At 44.3% G+C, this 15,000-nt stretch overlaps 1 protein-coding gene across 4 annotated transcripts in view; it reads left to right on the plus strand.

The window, feature by feature from the left end:
* Window positions 1–15,000, plus strand: part of LOC127911372 (RNA binding protein fox-1 homolog 3-like) — a 1,085,108-nt gene that overhangs the window by 985,926 nt on the left and 84,182 nt on the right. The gene's annotated exons all lie outside the window — the stretch shown is intronic.

Genomic DNA, 15,000 nt, shown 5'->3' on the forward strand with positions numbered 1-15,000 from the left:
TCAAATAATAGTAAGGCAGAACAGTTGAAACTGGAGCAGCAGCATGGCCAGGTGGACTGGGGACAGCAAGGAGTCATCATGTCAGGTAGTCCTGGGGCATGGTCCTAGGGCTCAGGTCAGTTGAAACTGGAGCAGCAGCATGGCCAGGTGGACTGGGGACAGCAATGAGTCATCATGTCAGGTAGTCCTGGGGCATGGTCCTAGGGCTCAGGTCCTCCGAGAGAGAGAAAGATAGAAGGAGAGAATTAGAGAACGCACACTTAGATTCACACAGGACACCGAATAGGACAGGAGAAGTACTCCAGATATAACAAACTGACCCTAGCCCCCGACACAAACTACTGCAGCATAAATACTGGAGGCTGAGACAGGAGGGGTCAGGAGACACTGTGGCCCCATCCGAGGACACCCCCGGACAGGGCCAAACAGGAAGGATATAACCCCACCCACTTTGCCAAAGCACAGCCCCCACACCACAAGAGGGATATCTTCAACCACCAACTTACCATCCTGAGACAAGGCTGAGTATAGCCCACAAAGAACTCCGCCACGGCACAACCCAAGGGGGGGGCGCCAACCCAGACAGGATGACCACAACAGTGAATCAACCCACTCAGGTGACGCACCCCCTGCAGGGACGGCATGAGAGAGCCCCAGTAAGCCAGTGACTCAGCCCCTGTAATAGGGTTAGAGGCAGAGAATCCCAGTGGAAAGAGGGGAACTGGCCAGGCAGAGACAGCAAGGGCGGTTCGTTGCTCCAGAGCCTTTCCGTTCACCTTCCCACTCCTGGGCCAGACTACACTCAATCATATGACCCACTGAAGAGATGAGTCTTCAAAAGACTTAAAGACTTAAAGGTTGAGACCGAGTTTGCGTCTCTGACATGGGTAGGCAGACCGTTCCATAAAAATGGAGCTCTATAGGAGAAAGCCCTGCCTCCAGCTGTTTGCTTAGAAATCCTAGGGACAATTAGGAGGCCTGTGTCTTGTGACCGAAGCGTACGTGTAGGTATGTACAGCAGGACCAAATCAGAGAGATAGGTAGGAGCAAGCCCATGTAATGCTTTGTAGGTTAGCAGTAAAACCTTGAAATCAGCCCTTGCTTTGACAGGAAGCCAGTGAAGAGAGGCTAGCACTGGAGTAATATGATCAAATTATTTGGTTCTAGTCAGGATTCTAGCAGCCGTATGTAGCACTAACTGAAGTTTATTTAGTGCTTTATCCGGGTAGCCGGAAAGTAGAGCATTGCAGTAGTCTAACCTAGAAGTGACAAAAGCATGGATTAATTTTTCTGCATCATTTTTGGACAGAAAGTTTCTGATTTTTGCAATATTACGTAGATGGAAAAAAGCTGTCCTCGAAATGGTCTTGATATGTTCTTCAAAAGAGAGATCAGGGTCCAGAGTAACGCCGAAGTCCTTCACAGTTTTATTTGAGACGACTGTACAACCATTAAGATTAATTGTCAGATTCAACAGAAGATATCTTTGTTTCTTGGGACCTAGAACAAGCATCTTTGTTTTGTCCGAGTTTAATAGCAACACCTCCTCCTTTGCGGGATGCACGGGGGATATGGTCACTAGTGTAGCCAGGAGGTGAGGCCTCATTTAAAACAGTAAATTCATCAGGCTTAAGCCATGTTTCAGTCAGGCCAATCACATCAAGATGATGATCAGTGATTAGTTCATTGACTATAATTGCCTTTGAAGTAAGGGATCTAACATCAAGTAGCCCTATTTTGAGATGTGAGGTATCATGATCTCTTTCAGTAATGACAGGAATGGAGGTGGTCTTTATCCTAGTGAGATTGCTAAGGCGAACACCGCTATGTTTAGTTTTGCCCAACCTAGGTCGAGGCACATACACAGTCTCAATGGTGATAGCTGAGCTGACTACACTGACTGTGTTAGTGGCAGACTCCACTATGCTGGCAGGCTGGCTAACAGCCTGCTGCCTGGCCTGCACCCTATTTCATTGTGGAGCTAGAGGAGTTAGAGCCCTGTCTATGTTGGTAGATAAGATGAGAGCACCCCTCCAGCTAGGATGGAGTCCGTCACTCCTCAGCAGGTCAGGCTTGGTCCTGTTTGTGGGCGAGTCCCAGAAAGAGGGCCAGTTATCTACAAATTCTATCTTTTGGGAGGGGCAGAAAACAGTTTTCAACCAGCGATTGAGTTGTGAGACTCTGCTGTAGAGCTCATCACTCCCCCTAACTGGGAGGGGGCCAGAGACAATTACTTGATGCCGACACATCTTTCTAGCTGATATGCACGCAGAAGCTATGTTGCGCTTGGTGATCTCTGACTGTTTCATCCTAACATTGTTGGTGCCGACGTGGATAACAATATCTCTATACTCTATACACTCGCCATTTTTAGCTTTAGCCAGCACCATCTTCAGATTAGCCTTAACGTCGGCAGCCCTGCCCCCTGGTAAACAGTGTATGATCGCTGGATGATTCATTTTAAGTCTAATAATGCGCGTAATGGAGTCGCCAATGACTAGAGTTTTCAATTTGTCAGAGATAATGGTGGGAAGCTTCAGCGTCTCAGACCCCGTAACGGGAGGAGTAGAGACCAGAGAAGACTCGGCCTCTGACTCCGACCCGCTGCTTAATGGGGACCGTGAGAAAGTTGTCCGGCTGCGGGGACTGTGCCAGGGGATTTGTACTACTATCTGTACTTACTGGTGGCACAGACGCTGTTTCATCCTTTCCGACATTACCCTTGCCTAACGATTGCATCTAAAGCTGGGCTTGTAGCACAGCTATCCTCGCCGTAAGGCGAGTACAACGACTACAATTAGAAGTCATCATGTTAATGTTACTACTTAGCTTCGGCTGTTGGAGGTCCTGACGAATCGTGTCCAGATAAAGCGTCCGGAGTGAAAAAGTTGAGGAAAAAATAAATATATATATATCAACGGTAATTAAAAAGTGAAAACCGTAAAGTTGTCAGGTAGCAAAATAGGTTGGCAACAAAACGCACAGCAACTCAAAAACAAGCCTATTGTGACCGGTAGAAGAGAGAGGAGAGGTGGAGAGAAGAGAGAGGAGGGTAGGGAGAAGAGAGAGGAGAGGTGGAGACGGGAGAGGAGGGTAGGGAGAAGAGAGAGGAGAGGTGGAGACGGGAGAGGAGGGTGGAGAGAAGAGAGAGGAGAGGTGGAAACAGGAGAGAGGAGGGTAGGGAGAAGAGAGAGGAGAGGTGGAGAGAAGAGAGAGGAGAGGTGGAGAGAAGAGAGAGGAGAGGTGGAGAGAAGAGAGAGGAGAGGTGTGGGCTACTGGACTCCTTGGCTACTGAGCTACTGGGCCCCTGGGCTACTGGGATAATGGACTACTGGCCTACTGGGCTACTGTGCTACTGGGCCCATGGGCTACTAGGCTATTGTGTTACTGTGCTACTGGGCCCCTGGGTTACTGGTCTACTGGTCTCCTGGGCTACTGGACTACTGGGTTACTGGGCTCCTGGGCTCCTGGGTTACTTGGCTACTGGTCTCCTGGGCTACTGGGCTACTGGGCTCCTGGGCTATTGGGCTCCTGGGCTACTGGGCTACTGGACTCCTTGGCTACTGAGCTACTGGGCCCCTGGGCTACTGGGCACCTGGGCTACTAGGCTACTGGACTCCTTGGCTACTGTACTAATGGGCTCATGGGCTACTAGGCTACTGTGTTACTGTGCTACTGGGCCCCTGGGTTACTGGGCTACTGGTCTCCTGGGCTACTGGTCTCCTGGGTTACTGGGCTACTGGGCTCCTGGGTTACTTGGCTACTGGGCTACTGGGCTCCTGGGCTATTGGGCTCCTGGGCTACTGGGCTACTGTACTCCTTGGCTACTGAGCTACTGGGCCCCTGGGCTACTGGGCTACTGGGCTCCTGGGCTACTGAGCTACTGGGCTCCTGGGCTACTGGGCAACTGGGCTCCTGGGCTGCTGGGCTACTGGGCTCCTGGGCTACTGGGCTACTTGGCAGGGGACAGTTCTGCAGACATCCATACATAGACATAAACACCAACTGAAGTTCTGACACACTTTTGGTGCTGTGTTTCTAAAAGGGTTAGACTTGGGTTACAGTTGGGTTAGAGTTGGGTTAGACTTGGGTTCGACTTGGGTTAGAGTTGGGTTCGAGTTGGGTTAGAGTTGGGTTCGAGTTGGGTTAGAGTTGGGTTAGAGTCGGGTTAGAGTTGGGTTCGAGTTGGGTTAGAGTTGGGTTGGAGTTGGGTTAGAGTTGGAGTTGGGTTAGAGTTGGGTTAGAGTTAGAGTTGGGTTAGAGTTGGGTTAGAGTTAGAGTTGGGTTAGAGTTAGAGTTGGGTTAGAGTTGGGGTAGAGTTAGAGTTGGGTTAGAGTTGGGGTTAGAGTTAGACTTAGAGTTGGGTTAGAGTTTCGTTAGAGTTGGGTTAAAGTTAAAGTTAGAGTTGGAGTTATAATTGGGTTAGAGTTAGACTTAGAGTTGGGTTAGAGTTGGGTTAGAGTTGGGTTAGAGTTAAATTGGTTTAGATTTGCTTTAGAGTTAGAGTTGGGTTAGAGTTAGAGTTGGGTTAGAGTTAGAGTTTGGTTGGAGTAAGAGTTGGGTTGGAGTAAGAGTTGGGTTGGAGTAAGAGTTGGGTTGGAGTAAGAGTTGGGTTAGAGTTGGGTTAGAGTTGGGTTCGACTTGGGTTAGAGTTGGGTTAGAGTTAGAGTTGGGTTAGAGTTGGAGTTAGAGTTGGGTTAGAGTTAGAGTTGGGTTAGAGTTGGGTTAGAGTTAAAGTTAGAGTTGGATTAGAGTTGGGGTTAGGGTTAGACTTAGAGTTGGGTTAGAGTTGGGTTAGACTTGGGTTAGAGTTGGGTTCGACTTGGGTTAGAGTTGGGTTGGAGTTGGGTTAGAGTTGGGGTTAGAGTTAGACTTAGAGTTGGGTTAGAGTTAAAGTTAGAGTTGGGGTTAGAGTTAGACTTAGAGTTGGGTTAGAGTTAGACTTAGAGTTGGGTTAGAGTTAGACTTAGAGTTGGGTTAGAGTTGGGTTAGAGTTGAGTTAGAGTTAGAGTTAGAGTTGGGTTAGAGTTGGAGTTGGGTTAGAGTTGGGTTAGAGTTAGAGTTGGGTTAGAGTTAGAGTTGGGTTAGAGATAGAGTTGGGTTAGAGTTGGGTTGGAGTAAGAGTTGGGTTAGAGTTGGAGTTGGATTAGAGTTGGGTTAGAGTTAGAGTTGGGTTAGAGTTGGGTTAGAGTTAGAGTTGGGTTAGAGTTTGGTTAGAGTTAAGTTAGAGTTAGAGTTGGGTTACAGTTAGAGTTAGAGTTAGAGTTGGGTTACAGTTAGAGTTGGGTTAGAGTTAGACTTAGAGTTGGGTTAAAGTTAGAGTTGGGGTTAGAGTTAGACTTAGATTTGGGTTAGAGTTGGGTTAGACTTCGAGTTGGGTTAGAGTTGGGGTTAGAGTTAGACTTAGAGTTGGGTTAGAGTTGTGTTAGAGTTAGACTTAGAGTTAGACTTCGAGTTGGGTTAGAGTTGGGGTTAGAGTTAGACTTAGAGTTGGGTTAAAGTTAGAGTTGGGGTTAGAGTTAGACTTAGAGTTGGGTTAGAGTTGGGTTAGACTTCGAGTTGGGTTAGAGTTGGGGTTAGAGTTAGACTTAGAGTTGTGTTAGAGTTAGACTTAGAGTTAGACTTAGAGTTGGGTTAGAGTTGGGTTAGAGTTGGGTTAGAGTTGGGTTAGAGTTGGGGTTAAAGTTGGGGTTAGAGTTGGGTTAGAGTTGGGTTAGAGTTGGGTTTAGAGTTGGAGTTAGAGTTGGGTTAAAGTTGGGGTTAGAGTTGGGTTAGAGTTGGGTTAGAGTTGGGTTTAGAGTTGGAGTTAGAGTTGGGTTAGAGTTTGGTTAGAGTTGGGTTAGAGTTGGGTTAGAGTTGGGGTTAAAGTTGGGGTTAGAGTTGGGTTAGAGTTGGGTTTAGAGTTGGAGTCAGAGTTGGGTTAGAGTTGGGTTAGAGTTGGGTTAGAGTTGGGTTAGAGTTGGGTTAGAGTTAGAGTTAGAGTTGGGTTAGAGTTGGAGTTGGGTTAGTTGGGTTAGAGTTAGAGTTGGGTTAGAGATAGAGTTGGGTTAGAGTTGGGTTGGAGTAAGAGTTGGGTTAGAGTTGGAGTTGGATTAGAGTTGGGTTAGAGTTAGAGTTGGGTTAGAGTTGGGTTAGAGTTGGGTTAGAGTTTGGTTAGAGTTAAGTTAGAGTTAGAGTTGGGTTAGAGTTAGAGTTAGAGTTAGAGTTGGGTTACAGTTAGAGTTGGGTTAGAGTTAAAGTTAGAGTTGGGTTAGAATTGGGGTTAGAGTTAGACTTAGAGTTGGGTTAAAGTTAGAGTTGGGGTTAGAGTTAGACTTAGAGTTGGGTTAGAGTTGGGTTAGAGTTAGACTTCGAGTTGGGTTAGAGTTGGGGTTAGAGTTAGACTTAGAGTTGGGTTAGAGTTGGGTTAGAGTTAGACTTAGAGTTGGGTTAGGGTTGGGTTAGAGTTGGGTTAGAGTTGGGTTAGAGTTGGGTTAGAGTTGGGTTAGAGTTGGGGTTAGAGTTGGGGTTAGAGTTAGACTTAGAGTTGGGTTAGAGTTGGGTTAGAGTTGGGTTAGAGTTGGGTTAGAGTTGGGTTAGAGTTGGGTTTAGAGTTGGAGTTAGAGTTGGAGTTAGAGTTGGGTTAGAGTTTGGTTAGAGTTGGAGTTAGAGTTGGGTTAGAGTTGGAGTTAGAGTTGGGTTAGAGTTAGGTGAGAGTTAGGTGAGAGTTAGGTTAGAGTTGGTTTAGAGTTGGTTTAGAGTTGGGTTAGAGTTGGGTTAGAGTTGGGTTAGAGTTGGGTTAGAGTTGGGTTAGAGTTGGGGTTAGAGTTGGGGTTAGAGTTAGACTTAGAGTTGGGTTAGAGTTAGAGTTAGGTTAGAGTTTGAGTTGGGTTAGAGTTGGGTTAGAGTTAGAGTTGAGTTAGAGTTGGGTTAGAGTTAGACTTAGAGTTGGGTTAGAGTTAGACTTAGAGTTGGGTTAGAGTTGGGTTAGAGTTAGATTGGAGTTAGAGTTGGGTTAGAGTTAGACTTAGAGTTGGGTTAGAGTTGGGTTTGAGTTGGGTTAGAGTTGGGTTAGAGTTGGGTTAGAGTTTGAGTTGGGTTAGAGTTGGGTTAGAGTTAGACTTAGAGTTGGGTTAGAGTTGGGTTAGAGTTGGGTTAGAGTTGGGTTAGAGTTAGAGTTGGGTTAGAGTTAGAGTTGGGTTAGAGATAGAGTTGGGTTAGAGTTGGGTTGGAGTAAGAGTTGGGTTAGAGTTGGAGTTGGATTAGAGTTGGGTTAGAGTTAGAGTTGGGTTAGAGTTTGGTTAGAGTTAAGTTAGAGTTAGAGTTGGGTTAGAGTTAGAGTTAGAGTTAGAGTTGGGTTACAGTTAGAGTTGGGTTAGAGTTAAAGAGAGTTGGGTTAGAGTTGGGGTTAGAGTTAGACTTAGAGTTGGGTTAGAGTTGGGGTTAGAGTTTGAGTTGGGTTAGAGTTGGGTTAGAGTTAGAGTTGAGTTAGAGTTGGGTTAGAGTTAGACTTAGAGTTGGGTTAGAGTTAGACTTAGAGTTGGGTTAGAGTTGGGTTAGTTAGATTGGAGTTAGAGTTGGGTTAGAGTTAGACTTAGAGTTGGGTTAGAGTTGGGTTTGAGTTGGGTTAGAGTTGGGTTAGAGTTGGGTTAGAGTTTGAGTTGGGTTAGAGTTGGGTTAGAGTTAGACTTAGAGTTGGGTTAGAGTTGGGTTAGAGTTGGGTTAGAGTTGGGTTAGAGTTAGAGTTGGGTTAGAGTTAGAGTTGGGTTAGAGATAGAGTTGGGTTAGAGTTGGGTTGGAGTAAGAGTTGGGTTAGAGTTGGAGTTGGATTAGAGTTGGGTTAGAGTTTGGTTAGAGTTAAGTTAGAGTTAGAGTTGGGTTAGAGTTAGAGTTAGAGTTAGAGTTGGGTTACAGTTAGAGTTGGGTTAGAGTTAAAGTTAGAGTTGGGTTAGAGTTGGGGTTAGAGTTAGACTTAGAGTTGGGTTAGAGTTGGGGTTAGAGTTTGAGTTGGGTTAGAGTTGGGTTAGAGTTAGAGTTGAGTTAGAGTTGGGTTAGAGTTAGAGTTGGGTTAGAGATAGAGTTGGGTTGGAGTTAGAGTTGGGTTAGAGTTGGAGTTGGGTTAGAGTTGGGGTTAGAGTTTGAGTTGGGTTAGAGTTGGGTTAGAGTTGGGTTAGAGTTGGGTTAGAGTTAGAGTTGGGTTAGAGTTAGAGTTGGGTTAGAGATAGAGTTGGGTTAGAGTTGGGTTGGAGTAAGAGTTGGGTTAGAGTTGGAGTTGGATTAGAGTTGGGTTAGAGTTAGAGTTGGGTTAGAGTTTGGTTAGAGTTAAGTTAGAGTTAGAGTTGGGTTAGAGTTAGAGTTAGAGTTGGGTTACAGTTAGAGTTGGGTTAGAGTTAAAGTTAGAGTTGGGTTAGAGTTGGGGTTAGAGTTAGACTTAGAGTTGGGTTAGAGTTGGGGTTAGAGTTTGAGTTGGGTTAGAGTTGGGTTAGAGTTAGAGTTGAGTTAGAGTTGGGTTAGAGTTAGAGTTGAGTTAGAGTTGGGTTGGAGTTAGAGTTGGGTTAGAGTTGGAGTTGGGTTAGAGTTGGGGTTAGAGTTTGAGTTGGGTTAGAGTTGGGTTAGAGTTAGAGTTGAGTTAGAGTTCGGTTAGAGTTAGAGTTGGGTTAGAGATAGAGTTGGGTTGGAGTTAGAGTTGGGTTAGAGTTGGAGTTGGGTTAGAGTTGGGTTGGAGTAAGAGTTGGGTTAGAGTTGGGGTTAGAGTTGGGGTTAGAGTTAGACTTAGAGTTGGGTTAGAGTTAGAGTTAGGTTAGAGTTTGAGTTGGGTTAGAGTTGGGTTAGAGTTAGAGTTGAGTTAGAGTTGGGTTAGAGTTAGACTTAGAGTTGGGTTAGAGTTAGACTTAGAGTTGGGTTAGAGTTGGGTTAGAGTTAGATTGGAGTTAGAGTTGGGTTAGAGTTAGACTTAGAGTTGGGTTAGAGTTGGGTTTGAGTTGGGTTAGAGTTGGGTTAGAGTTTGAGTTGGGTTAGAGTTGGGTTAGAGTTAGACTTAGAGTTGGGTTAGAGTTGGGTTAGAGTTGGGTTAGAGTTGGGGTTAGAGTTAGACTTAGAGTTGGGTTAGAGTTAGAGTTAGAGTTAGGTTAGAGTTTGAGTTGGGTTAGAGTTGGGTTAGAGTTAGAGTTGGGTTAGAGTTAGAGTTGGGTTAGATATAGAGTTGGGTTAGAGTTGGGTTGGAGTAAGAGTTGGGTTAGAGTTGGAGTTGGATTAGAGTTGGGTTAGAGTTAGAGTTGGGTTAGAGTTTGGTTAGAGTTAAGTTAGAGTTAGAGTTGGGTTAGAGTTAGAGTTAGAGTTAGAGTTGGGTTACAGTTAGAGTTGGGTTAGAGTTAAAGTTAGAGTTGGGTTAGAGTTGGGGTTAGAGTTAGACTTAGAGTTGGGTTAGAGTTGGGTTTAGAGTTGGAGTTAGAGTTGGAGTTAGAGTTGGGTTAGAGTTTGGTTAGAGTTGGAGTTAGAGTTGGGTTAGAGTTGGAGTTAGAGTTGGGTTAGAGTTAGGTGAGAGTTAGGTTAGAGTTGGGTTAGAGTTGGGTTAGAGTTGGGGTTAGAGTTGGGGTTAGAGTTAGACTTAGAGTTGGGTTAGAGTTAGAGTTAGGTTAGAGTTTGAGTTGGGTTAGAGTTGTGTTAGAGTTAGAGTTGAGTTAGAGTTGGGTTAGAGTTAGACTTAGAATTGGGTTAGAGTTAGACTTAGAGTTGGGTTAGAGTTGGGTTAGAGTTGGGTTAGAGTTAGATTGTTAGAGTTGGGTTAGAGTTGGGTTAGAGTTTGGTTAGAGTTAAGTTAGAGTTAGAGTTGGGTTAGAGTTAGAGTTAGAGTTAGAGTTGGGTTACAGTTAGAGTTGGGTTAGAGTTAAAGTTAGAGTTGGGTTAGAATTGGGGTTAGAGTTAGACTTAGAGTTGGGTTAAAGAGAGTTGGGGTTAGAGTTAGACTTAGAGTTGGGTTAGAGTTGGGTTAGAGTTAGACTTCGAGTTGGGTTAGAGTTGGGGTTAGAGTTAGACTTAGAGTTGGGTTAGAGTTGGGTTAGAGTTAGACTTAGAGTTGGGTTAGGGTTGGGTTAGAGTTGGGTTAGAGTTGGGTTAGAGTTGGGTTAGAGTTGGGTTAGAGTTGGGGTTAGAGTTGGGGTTAGAGTTAGACTTAGAGTTGGGTTAGAGTTGGGTTAGTTGGGTTAGAGTTGGGTTAGAGTTGGGTTTAGAGTTGGAGTTAGAGTTGGAGTTAGAGTTGGGTTAGAGTTTGGTTAGAGTTGGAGTTAGAGTTGGGTTAGAGTTGGAGTTAGAGTTGGGTTAGAGTTAGGTGAGAGTTAGGTGAGAGTTAGGTTAGAGTTGGTTTAGAGTTGGTTTAGAGTTGGGTTAGAGTTGGGTTAGAGTTGGGTTAGAGTTGGGTTAGAGTTGGGTTAGAGTTGGGGTTGGGGTTAGAGTTAGACTTAGAGTTGGGTTAGAGTTAGAGTTAGGTTAGAGTTTGAGTTGGGTTAGAGTTGGGTTAGAGTTAGAGTTGAGTTAGAGTTGGGTTAGAGTTAGACTTAGAGTTGGGTTAGAGTTAGACTTAGAGTTGGGTTAGAGTTGGGTTAGAGTTAGATTGAGTTAGAGTTGGGTTAGAGTTAGACTTAGAGTTGGGTTAGAGTTGGGTTTGAGTTGGGTTAGAGTTGGGTTAGAGTTGGGTTAGAGTTTGAGTTGGGTTAGAGTTGGGTTAGAGTTAGACTTAGAGTTGGGTTAGAGTTGGGTTAGAGTTGGGTTAGAGTTGGGTTAGAGTTAGAGTTGGGTTAGAGTTAGAGTTGGGTTAGAGATAGAGTTGGGTTAGAGTTGGGTTGGAGTAAGAGTTGGGTTAGAGTTGGAGTTGGATTAGAGTTGGGTTAGAGTTAGAGTTGGGTTAGAGTTTGGTTAGAGTTAAGTTAGAGTTAGAGTTGGGTTAGAGTTAGAGTTAGAGTTAGAGTTGGGTTACAGTTAGAGTTGGGTTAGAGTTAAAGTTAGAGTTGGGTTAGAGTTAGGGTTAGAGTTAGACTTAGAGTTGGGTTAGAGTTGGGGTTAGAGTTTGAGTTGGGTTAGAGTTGGGTTAGAGTTAGAGTTGAGTTAGAGTTGGGTTAGAGTTAGACTTAGAGTTGGGTTAGAGTTAGACTTAGAGTTGGGTTAGAGTTGGGTTAGAGTTAGATTGGAGTTAGAGTTGGGTTAGAGTTAGACTTAGAGTTGGGTTAGAGTTGGGTTTGAGTTGGGTTAGAGTTGGGTTAGAGTTGGGTTAGAGTTTGAGTTGGGTTAGAGTTGGGTTAGAGTTAGACTTAGAGTTGGGTTAGAGTTGGGTTAGAGTTGGGTTAGAGTTGGGTTAGAGTTAGAGTTGGGTTAGAGTTAGAGTTGGGTTAGAGATAGAGTTGGGTTAGAGTTGGGTTGGAGTAAGAGTTGGGTTAGAGTTGGAGTTGGATTAGAGTTGGGTTAGAGTTAGAGTTGGGTTAGAGTTTGGTTAGAGTTAAGTTAGAGTTAGAGTTGGGTTAGAGTTAGAGTTAGAGTTGGGTTACAGTTAGAGTTGGGTTAGAGTTAAAGTTAGAGTTGGGTTAGAGTTGGGGTTAGAGTTAGACTTAGAGTTGGGTTAGAGTTGGGGTTAGAGTTTGAGTTGGGTTAGAGTTGGGTTAGAGTTAGAGTTGAGTTAGAGTTGGGTTAGAGTTAGACTTAGAGTTGGGTTAGAGTTAGACTTAGAGTTGGGTTAGAGTTGGGTTAGTTAGATTGGAGTTAGAGTTGGGTTAGAGTTAGACTTAGAGTTGGGTTAGAGTTGGGTTTGAGTTGGGTTAGAGTTGGGTTAGAGTTTGAGTTGGGTTAGAGTTGGGTTAGAGTTAGACTTAGAGTTGGGTTAGAGTTGGGTTAGAGTTGGGTTAGAGTTGGGGTTAGAGTTAGACTTAGAGTTGGGTTAGAGTTAGAGTTAGAGTTAGGTTAGAGTTTGAGTTGGGTTAGAGTTGGGTTAGAGTTAGAGTTGGGTTAGAGTTAGAGTTGGGTTAGATATAGAGTTGGGTTAGAGTTGGGTTGGAGTAAGAGTTGGGTTAGAGTTGGAGTTGGATTAGAGTTGGGTTAGAGTTAGAGTTGGGTTAGAGTTTGGTTAGAGTTAAGTTAGAGTTAGAGTTGGGTTAGAGTTAGAGTTAGAGTTAGAGTTGGGTTACAGTTAGAGTTGGGTTAGAGTTAAAGTTAGAGTTGGGTTAGAGTTGGGGTTAGAGTTAGACTTAGAGTTGGGTTAGAGTTGGGTTTAGAGTTGGAGTTAGAGTTGGAGTTAGAGTTGGGTTAGAGTTTGGTTAGAGTTGGAGTTAGAGTTGGGTTAGAGTTGGAGTTAGAGTTGGGTTAGAGTTAGGTGAGAGTTAGGTTAGAGTTGGGTTAGAGTTGGGTTAGAGTTGGGGTTAGAGTTGGGGTTAGAGTTAGACTTAGAGTTGGGTTAGAGTTAGAGTTAGGTTAGAGTTTGAGTTGGGTTAGAGTTGTGTTAGAGTTAGAGTTGAGTTAGAGTTGGGTTAGAGTTAGACTTAGAATTGGGTTAGAGTTAGACTTAGAGTTGGGTTAGAGTTGGGTTAGAGTTGGGTTAGAGTTAGAGTTGAGTTAGAGTTGGGTTAGAGTTAGACTTAGAGTTGGGTTAGAGTTGGGTTTGAGTTGGGTTAGAGTTGGGTTAGAGTTTGAGTTGGGTTAGAGTTGGGTTAGAGTTAGACTTAGAGTTGGGTTAGAGTTGGGTTAGAGTTGGGTTAGAGTTGGGGTTAGAGTTAGACTTAGAGTTGGGTTAGAGATAGAGTTAGAGTTAGGTTAGAGTTTGAGTTGGGTTAGAGTTGGGTTAGAGTTAGAGTTGGGTTAGAGTTAGAGTTGGGTTAGAGATAGAGTTGGGTTAGAGTTGGGTTGGAGTAAGAGTTGGGTTAGAGTTGGAGTTGGATTAGAGTTGGGTTAGAGTTAGAGTTGGGTTAGAGTTTGGTTAGAGTTAAGTTAGAGTTAGAGTTGGGTTAGAGTTAGAGTTAGAGTTAGAGTTAGAGTTGGGTTACAGTTAGAGTTGGGTTAGAGTTAAAGTTAGAGTTGGGTTAGAGTTGGGGTTAGAGTTAGACTTAGAGTTGGGTTAGAGTTGGGGTTAGAGTTAGAGTTAGGTTAGAGTTTGAGTTGGGTTAGAGTTGGGTTAGAGTTAGAGTTGAGTTAGAGTTGGGTTAGAGTTAGAGTTGGGTTAGAGATAGAGTTGGGTTGGAGTTAGAGTTGGGTTAGAGTTGGAGTTGGGTTAGAGTTGGGTTGGAGTAAGAGTTGGGTTAGAGTTGGAGTTAGAGTTGGGTTAGAGTTTGGTTAGAGTTAAGTTAGAGTTAAGTTAGAGTTGGGTTAGAGTTGGGTTAGAGTTGGAGTTGGGTTAGAGTTGGGTTAGAGTTGGGTTAGAGTTGGGTTAGAGTTTGATTAGAGTTAGAGTTAGGGTTCGAGTTGGGTTAGAGTTAGACTTAGAGTTGGGTTAGAGTTAAAGTTAGAGTTGGGGTTAGAGTTAGACTTAGAGTTGGGTTAGAGTTGGGTTAGAGTTGGGTTAGAGTTAGACTTAGAGTTGGGTTAGAGTTGGGTTAGAGTTAAAGTTAGAGTTGGGTTAGAGTTAGACTTAGAGTTGGGTTAGAGTTGGGGTTAAAGTTAGACTTAGAGTTAGACTTAGAGTTAGGGTTAGAGTTGGGTTTGAGTTGGGTTAGAGTTGGGTTAGAGTTAGGTTAGAGTTAGGTTAGAGTTGGGTTAGAGTTGGGTTAGAGTTGGGTTTAGAGTTGGGTTAGAGTTGGAGATAGAGTTGGGTTAGAGTTGGGTTAGAGTTCGGTTAGAGTTGGGTTAGAGTTGGGTTTAGAGTTGGGTTAGAGTTGGGTTAGAGTTGGAGTTAGAGTTGGGATAGAGTTGGGTTAGAGTTTGGTTAGAGTTTGTTTAGAGTTGGGTTAGAGTTGGGTTAGAGTTAGAGTTGGTTGAGCAGTGGACCTTTTCCTTATGTAGTATCAGCTCATTGAACCATTTCCACAACGCCACCCCCAGCCTTAGAGAGCTGACTGGAAAAGGGAGTGGCCAAGACCCCCGTCTCTGACAAGGTATTGAGCCAATCAGGGCCATTAGAAGTGTGATCAGATAACGGCCTATAGGATCCGCTCGGCAACCACCCAGCGATAAGGCGAGATGATGACCAATATGACAGCTAATTACGACCGTGGTATTCATCACCACAGATAATAAACAAATGTACGGTTTATCATTAGCCTTGATGGGCCATTCCCTCCATTCTTCCACTCCTCCTTTCCCATTGTCTCTCTCTTTTTTTAATTGGTAAAGGGTTCTTGTCGCAGCTAAAAATAGGTTTCTATAGGTTTTTATCAGGAGGGGAGAGAGAGAGAGAGAGAGAGAGAGAGAGAGAGAGAGAGAGAGAGAGAGAGAGAGAGAGAGAGAGAGAGAGAGAGAGAGAGAGAGAGAGAGAGAGAGAGAGAGAGAGAGAGAGAGGTGGATGGAAAACTAGAGGATGACTGGTGCTGAGAGCTTTTCTATAGTATGCAGATGTACACACTGCCACTAACACATTAACACTATAGCTCACATTTCATCTTCTTTCCAGCCTGAACCAGAACGTCGAATGAGTGTATTTCTTATTACGAGAGACAGAGGGAAAGAAACACAGTGTTTAAAAGTGAAAGGCTATTTAATTATTCTCATTGTTAGCAGAGGAGAGCAGTTTGTTCATTCAGAGGGATGGATGTTTTGAGGTGTATAGTGCTGTTAGCCTTTGGGTTCACTGTGAAAGGGAGTCAATTTTGGAGTGTGCCAAACAATTGGTCACAGCTCCTGCCAAATGTGGCATGTTCTAATTAATTCCCCTTCTCTTTCTCTCTCCTATTTCTCTCCTCTACCCCTTTCTCTCTCCTATTTCTCTCCTCTACCCCTTTCTCTCCTCTACCCCTTTCACTCCTCTACCCCTTTCTCTCTCCTATTTCTCTCCTCTACCCCTTTCTCTCTCCTGTTTCTCTCCTCTACCCCTTCTCCTATTTCTCTCTCCCC

Source organism: Oncorhynchus keta, chromosome 24, assembly GCF_023373465.1.
Source record: "Oncorhynchus keta strain PuntledgeMale-10-30-2019 chromosome 24, Oket_V2, whole genome shotgun sequence".
Taxonomy (NCBI): Eukaryota; Metazoa; Chordata; class Actinopteri; order Salmoniformes; family Salmonidae; genus Oncorhynchus; species Oncorhynchus keta.